Genomic DNA, 9,762 nt, shown 5'->3' on the forward strand with positions numbered 1-9,762 from the left:
ATAAAGCCAAGGATGCCATTTTTTGAGGTCCCCTTTTATTTAGAAAAGTATCGAAAAACATTATGGTAACGGTACCAAAATTTTTGGTTTCGGGACAACCCTACCTCACACTATATAGATTCACCCGGTCACAACATTAGGTACACCTGCATGCTCTCAGATCGATTGAGAGGGCTTAAAAAAAGCTGCTTTTAGCCGCATCGATGTCACACTGCATGTTGCACATTATTATGTACGCGCCAAAATTAGATGAAAATAATACTTTATCTTAACTTTTTTATGTGACTTAAAGGGGAACTGCACTATTTAAAAAAAATGTTGCCTATAGTTCACAATCATTATGAAAGAAATGACGATGGATGGATAAAAAAGTCAGTGAGAGCCAGTGAAAGCGCCACTATTTCACCCATGAAATCCAAAAACCTTTCTAAAACCGCCAACAATACTCATTTACATTTTGTGAATTGAATATTAACTAATTGTGAGTGACATTGTTATAATAAGCGCTAACGCACTCAAACGATTTATAGCAGCGCCCTGATCACTACCGTGTGTGCCAATGTTTACACCATCAAGTGGACTGCTACTTCCTTGCTTCCTTGCTCCCTGTAAGTGTATTCTAGCTCATAAATCGTGCATTTCACCTGGACAGAAGAAGTCTGAGTAGGTATTCCGACAAGTTGGTCCACTTTGTCAGCCATTTAGGACCCGAAAATGACCAAAACGACACAAAAAGGTCCAGTTACCCTTTAATGTCTAAATAACTTTGACCTCGCTGTGACGTCTCAACAAAAACCAGACTGTAAAATCTGCGATCATACCTGCAACCCTTCAAATTCGAGCCGCGCCGTCCCCAACAATAACCTTTTGTAAGTCAGAAAAGACAAAGTACATAATAGATCCTCTTTAATTAAGTCGCCGAGATTATAATTTGATTAAAATATGCAGGTGTGCCTAAAGTACTGGAGACTTAAAGTGAATAATGATGCAAGCGTGCACACTTAAAGACTTTAATTTGCTCTTCCTGGGAAGGTCAGTGTTTCAAATAATATTGCCTGATAAAATGCATGGCCATAAGCCAACACGATGGGGATATGATGTGCTTATTAAACACTGACGAAGATGTCAGGTTCAAACACCGAACTATCTATTACACAAGACAAGAAGAAGGAATCAGGCAGAGACAGTTGAATTTTGCTCATGAGGCGAGACGTATTGGGGCTCTACACTCAGTTACAGTTTCACCCTACGCTCTAAGGTACAGTCCCACATGCTCCTCTATTTATTCGGGAGGTCCCTCGTTAACATCGCTGAGGCTGCTTCTGAAGGGAGGGGTAATGCCCCAGTAAACACAATACGTTATTATTCAGAATGGAAATGTGCTGGGACTCGTGATTTCGTCCTGTCTCTGCTTTATCTGCGTTGAGGTACTCGATGTCCGTCCTCGGCTGTCAGGCTGTCACAAAGTTGTGCCTTTGCACAGATAGAAAAGTACAACTTCAGCACAATTGATAATAACTATAGCAACGGCCTTTAAAGGCCTACTGAAACCCACTACTACCGACCACGCAGTCTGATAGTTTATATATCAATGATGAAATCTTAACATGGCAACACATGCCAATACGGCCGGGTTAAATTATAAAGTGCAATTTTAAATTTCCTGCGAAACTTCCGGTTGAAAACGTCTATGTATGATGATGTTTGCGCGTGACGTCGATGGTTGAAACAGAAGTATTGGGACACATTGTATCCCAATACAAACAGCTCTGTTTTCATCGCAAAATTCCACAGTATTCTGGACATCTGTGTTGGTGAATCTTTTGCAATTTGTTTAATGAACAATGAAGACTGCAAAGAAGAAAGCTGTAGGGGGGATCGGTGTATTAGCGGCTGGCTGCAGCAACACAACCAGGAGGACTTTGACTTGGATAGCAGACGCGCTATCCGACGCTAGCTGCCGACCGCATCGATGATCGGGTGAAGTCCTTCGTCGCCCTGTCAATCACTGGAATGCAGGTGAGCACGGGTGTTGATGAGCGGATGAGGGCTGGCGTAGGTGGAGCACTAATGTTTTTATCATAGCTCTGACGAGGTCCCGTAGCTAAGTTAGCTTCAATGGCGTCGTTAGCAACAGCATTGCTAGGCTTCGACAGGCGGCACAGCATTAACCGTGTAGTTACAGGTCCAGTGTTTGGTTCGGTGTCTCCTGATAGTAGTATTGTTAATCTGCTGTCTATCCTTCCAGTCGGGTTTATTTCTTTTGTTTCTATCTGCATTTAAGCACGATGTTATCACATTAGCTCCGTAGCTAAAGTGCTTCACAGATGTATTGTCATGGAGATAAAAGTCACTGTGGATGTCCATTTCTCATTTTCAAGAGGATATAGTATCCGAGGTGGTTTAAAATACAAATCCGTGATACACAATAGAAAAAGGAGAAAGTGTGGAATCCAATGAGCCGTTGTACCTAAGTTACGGTCAGAGCGAAAAAAGATACGTCCTGCACTGCACTCTAGTCCTTCACTCTCATGTTCCTCATCCACGAATCTTTCATCCTCGCTCAAATTAATAGGGTAATCGTCGCTTTCTCGGTCCGAATCGCTCTCGCTGCTGGTGTAAACAATGGGGAAATGTGAGGAGCCTTTCAACCTGCGACGTCACGCTACTTCCGGTACAGGCAAGGCTTTTTTTTTTATCAGGGACCAAAAGTTGCAAACTTTATCGTCGATGTTCTCTACTAAATCCTTTCAGCAAAAATATGGCAATATCACGAAATGATCAAGTATGACACATAGAACGGATCTGCTATCCCCGTTTAAATAAACACATTTCATTTCAGTAGGCCTTTAAGCATAAGTGTTGTGTGATAACTTATACATAATTATTCTAACACAAATCTGTGTTAGATCCCCCCGCATCTATATGTTGACGTTTTTCTTTGTACAGTGCTGAGCAGAACTATTGTATCCCGACTTGGTTGTTTCATAAGGCTATGGAACCATAAAATAATAGAAGAACCACAGGGCAGAAGAGATTATGAGCTTAGCTTCTATTTTAATTATTTTTTTAATTAGATAGGTTTGTGGGACGTTAATTGTTCTTTTATACAGTCTTGGCTACATCTCATAAATGATATCTATGCCGTGCATAAATAATAATGACAATACAATAAAATAAAAACCCCACACATCTGGTGGGTGTTCGACACATTGCGCTTTCCGCATTGCTTCCGCTTGAGGGTGCCCCACAGGTGCTCTCTTGAGTTCAGGTGTGAAGACATAACTTGTCTACTCCATCACCTTCACTATGCTCAGCAAGGCACTTTTCATCTCGGAGGTGTGCCTGGTGAGGCGCCATGCGGCCCAGGAGGGGATCATACTCGGATACACAGGACATCGCCTCATTGCCAGCAGCACTCATGCAAACCCAGACTATGATGCTACCACCATCATGCTGGACTGTAAAAGGCAAGAGACAATTATCTGAGTAGCTGGCTGCGTGTTGACTCATTTTCACTAGAGAGTAAATCCCTGCTGCTTAAAGTCTTGTACTTCCGGACACTTCTATATTTAAACACTCACTTCCCTAATTGTTCTTATGTCTTCTGTATTATTTTACTCAACTATACCACAATATTTATACTAAAAAAAAACTGTAACATGTTGCATCCAGGTTGTCTTCTATAGGGATGGGTACCAAATTTGGTACTTTTGTACAAAACACTAAACCAGGGAAGTTGGCATGTTGTGTAAATGGTAAATAAAAACAGAATACAATGATTTGCAAATCCTTTTCAACTTTTATTCAATTGAATAGACTGCAAAGACAAGATAATTCATGTTTAAACTAATAAACTTCATTTTTTTTGCTAATAGTAATTAACTTAAAATTTGATGGCAGCAACACATTGCAAAAAAGTTGGCACAGGGGCATATTTACCACTGTGTTACATGGCCTTTCCTTTTAACAACACTCAGTAAACGTTTGGGAACTGAGGAGACACATTTTTGAAACTTTTCAGGTGGAATTATTTCCCATTCTTGCTTGATGTACAGCTTAAGTTGTTCAACAGTCCGGTGTCTCTATTGTGGTATTTTAGGCTTCATAATGCGCCACACATTTTCAATGGGAGACAGGTCTGGGCTACAGGCAGGCCAGTCTAGTACCCGCACTCTTTTACTATGAAGCCATGCTGTTGTAACACATGGCTTGGCATTGTCTTGCTGAAATAAGCAGGGGCGTCCATGGTAACGTTGCTTGGATGGCAGCATATGTTGCTCCAAAACTTGTATTTACCTTTCAGCATTAATGGCGCCTTCGCAGATGTGTAAGTTACCCATGTCTTGGGCACTAATACACCCCCATACCATCACAGATGCTGGCTGGCTTTTGAACTTTGCGCCTATAACAATTCGGATGGTTCTTTTCCACTTTGTCCCGGAGGACATGACATCCACAGTTTCCAAAAACAATTTGAAATGTGGACTCGTCAGACTACAGAACACTTTTCCCCTTTGCATCAGTCCATCTTAGATGAGCTTGGGCCCAGGGAAGCCGGCGACGTTTCTGGGTGTTGCTGATAATTGGCTTTGGCTTTGCATAGTAGAGTTTTAACTTGCATTTACAGATGTAGCGATGAACTGTAGATAGATAGATAAATAGATAGATAGATAGATAGATAGATAGATAGATAGATAGATAGATAGATAGATAGATAGATAGATAGATAGATAGATAGATAGATAGATAGATAGATAGATAGATAGATAGATAGATAGATAGATAGATAGTACTTTATTGATTCCTTCAGGAGAGTTCCCTCAGGAAAATTTGAATTCCAGCAGCAGTGTACAAAATTGTAAAAAGTAATAATGGGGGTATAAATGGAAACAAAATAGAAAAATATTACAATAGAATAAAAATAAAAAGCAACGATGAGAATAAAAATATAACAGTAAAATAAGAATATAACAAGAGAAACTAGGCAGTAGTGACCATGTTTGACTGTAGTTACTGACAGTGGTTTTCTGAAGTGTTCCTGAGCCCATGTGGTGATATCCTTTACATACTGATGTCGCTTTTTGATGCAGTACCGCCTGAGGGATCGAAGGTCACAGGGTTGCAGTGATTTCCCCAGATTCTTTGAACCTTTTGATGATATTACCTTAACTGGTGAAATCTCTAAATTCCTTGCAACAGCTCGTTGAGAAATGTTCCTCAACAATTTGCTCACACATTTGTTGACAAAGTGGTGACCCTCGCCCCATCCTTGTTTGTGAATGACTGAGCTTTTCATGGAAGCTGCTTTTATACCCAATCATGGCACCCACCTGTTCCCAATTAGCCTGTTCACCTGTGGGATGTTCCAAAAAAGTGTTTGATTAGCATTCCTCAACTTTCTCCGTCTTTTTTGCCACTCGTGCCAGCTTTTTTGAAACATGTTACAGGCATCAAATTCCAAATCAGCTAATATTTGCAAAAAATAGTTTTCCAGTTCGAACGTTAAATATCTTGTCTTTGCAGTCTATTCAATTGAATATAAGTTGAAAAGGATTTGCAAATCATTGTATTTTGTTTTTATTGACCATTTACACAACGTGCCAACTTCACGGTTTTTGGGGTTTGTAGATACTGACCAAATTCCGCCTGTACTACTCTTACAACTGCGCGTGCACATGTGTTAAATTTAGCTTCCTCCATCCCAGACGGCGCTCTGATCACACCAGCCTATTCTAGTAAGCAATGTGCAAACACACAACACACAAAGCCATTCTGGGCCTGGCGCAACTAAAGCTTCCGTAATTATCTCCTGTTTGGAGGGCAACCACTGAGGAAAACGACACCATCTTTACAGTGGATTTAACTTTTGGTTCATTTTGGCTTCATTTGCAGCATTGGGAACACTCTGTTTTTCTCATATATCACTTTCAGTCTTTGTTTGTTTTCTTCTCACCTGTGCCGCCTCTTCACTCTTCCTCGTCCCCTCCAATAGTGATATGTCAGTTTTACTAAGATTTGGAAAGAGGGTTTGTGGATTTTATTTCTATTTGTTTTATCATTTGAAACATCAGAACAATTAATGAATTTCCTCACGCGTGTACAGAATATGTATGTATGAGTGGTGTGCTGTCATGGCCAGCAAGGCCTTCTCTGCTGGCCTAACATAACCAGAAATCATGATCATAATTAAAGATAAAATAATTTTTTTATTTACATTCCCTAAATATCTAAAAGTATTCATATTCTCTTCATGTCATATTATGCTTGTTTTTAGTTTTAGTTTGTATCCAATCAGAATTCAGCTAGCTTATGTTGCCATGCTGTACCAAATCTGCCCGGGGCCTTCTAACCAACAATGCGGGCGTCCGTGCACTGTAAGTGAACGGGGACATACAGTTGATAGATAATTGCGATAGCCAATCAGATCTCAAGTTGTTGTCAGTAAGGCCTTCTGGATGGCCTCACGTTGAACGTGACATTTACACGTCCTGTGATTGGATACTCATCGGGACCGTTAGCGGATGAATTTGAGAACACACAGAGTTGATAGACAGTTGCGATAGCCAATCGGATCACAAGTTGTTGACAGTAGCCTATCTAGGTAGCCTGATGTTAACAAGACTGTGATTGGATACTCACTTGTCATTCCAAAGTGAGTATCCAATCACAAGTTTCAATTTAGCAGGAAGCAGGATGTGTTGTGTCGTAGCCAGACCGAGACAGCAGAGGAGAACAAAACGTTGATTAGGTGGCAGATATATATTTGTAAGGCCATTTTCAAGAAGGATATTTAAAGAAAAACTACATCTTGTGAGACCATGTCGGCCAACCCCGGAAGCTAGCTCAGCTGTTCTGGCGATGAAATGGGGAAATGCTCGCCATTTCCACTGGAATAAGTCGACGACGAGGGGTACCACTGGCTTATACGGCGTCGAATAGGTGCTAGAAAATATGAGTTAAAATATTTAATTTTTTCACTTCTAATGTTTTTTGAAATTCATATTTTGACAGTAGCACATAAGATATGTTTTAATTGCTGATGCGTTTTAATTGATTTTTAAATGCGCCAGAAAATAACCTGTTTTGTACACTGTTGATGTGTTTCAATGTCCAGTAGTGCGTAAATGTGTTCCTGTATAGTATTTCTCCAGCAATGGTCATGTGGTGACATCAATTATGGTATTTTCAGAGGTAATCGTTGAAGTCGGACATTACTGAAGGCCTAAGTGGGAAACGCACGGCTCGCCCCTGGTATATAAACTATATTGCCAAAAGTATTAGGCCACCTGCCTTGACTCACATATGAACTTGAAGTGCCATCCCATTCCTAACCCATAGGGTTCAATATGATGTCGGTCCACCTTTTGCAGCTATTACAGCTTCAACTTTTCCGGGAAGGCTGTCCACAAGGTTGCAGAGTGTGTTTATAGGAATTTTCCACCATTCTTCCAAAAGCGCATTGGTGAGGTCACACTGATGTTGGTGGAGAAGGCCTGGCTCTCAGTCTCCGTTCTAATTCATCCCAATGGTGTTCTATCGGTTTCAGGTCAGGACTCTGTGCAGGCCAGTCAAGTTCATCCACACCAGACACTGTCATTCATGTCATTTATGGACCTTGCTTTGTGCACAGTCATGTTGGAAGAGGAAGGGGCCCGCTCCAAACTGTTCCCACAAGGTTGGGAGCATGGAATTGTCCAAAATGTTTTGGTATCCTGGAGCATTCAAATGTCCTTTCTCTGTAACTAAGGCACCAAGCCCAACTCTTGAAAAACAACCCCGGACCATAATTCCTCCTCCACCAAATGTCACACTTGGCACAACGCAGTCCGAAATGTAGCGTTCTCCTGGCAACCTCCAAACCCAGACTGGTCCATCAGATTGCCAGATGGCAAATCCACGACTGGATTTATTGTGACAGTTCCACGCTGGAAATCACTGAAAGTGGCCCATTCTTTCACAAATGTTTGTAGAAACAGTCTCCATGCCTAAGTGCTTGATTTTATACACCTGTGGCCGGGCCAAGTGATTAGGACACCTGATTCTCATCATTTGGATGAGTGGCCGAATACTTTTGGCAATATAGTGTATGTACCTCATAAGGGTATAATGTAAGGAAATAATCTGTAGTTTAAAGTTGAACGAAGGTTTATTTTTAGTACAGCAAGGGAACAAAATGTGACACATGATCATACGAAGAAAAAAGAGTTTTAAAATAAGTAAATGTTTTTACAATTAATACAATTTCTAATTAATTTAACAAATAAATATGTAATAATGTATTACAGTTTACAAGGAAAGTGCAAGTAGAGCAGTAACTGTTAGATGTGTATTTTTATTTATTTTTTTAGGAAAAGAAAGTTCCTCATTGCCCTAAGTGCAGCATTGATAGTTTGAGCCTGTGGCTCCGTTCCTGAATACAATTGAACAATGTTGGCACATTGCTTTTGTCTAATCCACTTGTGTGTTCCGTATTTCACCGGTAAGTGAAAGTGTTCCCAAACAGGAGACTTTCACAATTCAGGGTTTTTCTTTTCCCTGACATTGTTATGAGCCGTGACTCCAGTTAGCAAATGGCTTGGCTGTACTGTAGGGTTGAAACGGTTCATAAAATCCATTATCTTGTCGCGGTTTTTGTGGTCACAGTTTTCAGTTCTTTTTAACTCCAGAATAACATTTTATTTAATTTTTTTAATCAATTATGTCATTTATAGTTACAAAGCTGCTAACATTTGGTGTTTGCAACCCAGTGGATCTTCCTCCATGCTTTTTAGTCTAAGCTCCATACTAGGCAACCATTTAATTCATGTTTGGGGTTAGGTTCCGTGCTGTTGAGATTGCCGCAGGTGTTAATTTGTGATGATTTAACGGTGCGGAGGACTCGCCACAGAACACTTTTCCACTTTGCATCTGTCCATCTTAGATGAGCTTGGGTCCAGCTGGGTGTTGTTGATAAATGGCTTTTGCTTTGCATAGTCGAGTTTTAACTTGCACTTACAGATGTAGCGACAAACTGTAGTTACTGTCAGTGGTTTTCTGAAGTGTTCCTGAGCCCATGTGGTGATATCCTTTACACACTGATGTCGCTTTTTGATGCAGTACCGCCCGAGGGATCAGCCTTGCCATGATTTCTCCAGATTCTCTGAACCTTTTGATGATATTACGAACCGCATATGGTGAAATCCCTAAATTCCGTGCAAAAGCTCGTTGAGAAATGTTGTTCTTAAACTGTTCGACAATTTGCTCACGCATTTGTTGACAAAGTGGTGACCCTTGCCCCATCCTTGTTTGTGAATGACTTAGCATTTCATGGAAGCTCCTTTTATACCCAATCATGGCACCCACTTTTTCTCAATTAGCCTATTCACTCCAAATACGTTTTTGATGAGCATTCCTCAACTTTCTCAGTCTTTTTGCCACTTGTGCCAGCTTTTTGGAAACATGTTGCAGGCATCAAATTCCAAATGAGCTAATATTTGCAAAAAAATAAAAATACAATTCCAGTTTGAACGTTAAGTATCTTGTCTTTGCAGTCTATTCAATTGAATATAAGTTGAAAAGGATTTGCAAATCATTGTATTCTGTTTTTATTTACCATTTACACAACGTGACAACTTCACTGGTTTTGGAGTTTGTATTTCTCGACAGTTTGAGAGTCATTCAATGTGTCATGAATAGTGATTGGATGGACATGAGGTAGACAGAAGTGAAAGTATGCATTTAGCTGGTTGTAAATGTTTTGGCGTAGTTTTTAGTTTTATT

This window comes from Entelurus aequoreus, linkage group LG10 (genome assembly GCF_033978785.1).
Source record: "Entelurus aequoreus isolate RoL-2023_Sb linkage group LG10, RoL_Eaeq_v1.1, whole genome shotgun sequence".
In the NCBI taxonomy this organism is placed as follows: domain Eukaryota; kingdom Metazoa; phylum Chordata; class Actinopteri; order Syngnathiformes; family Syngnathidae; genus Entelurus; species Entelurus aequoreus.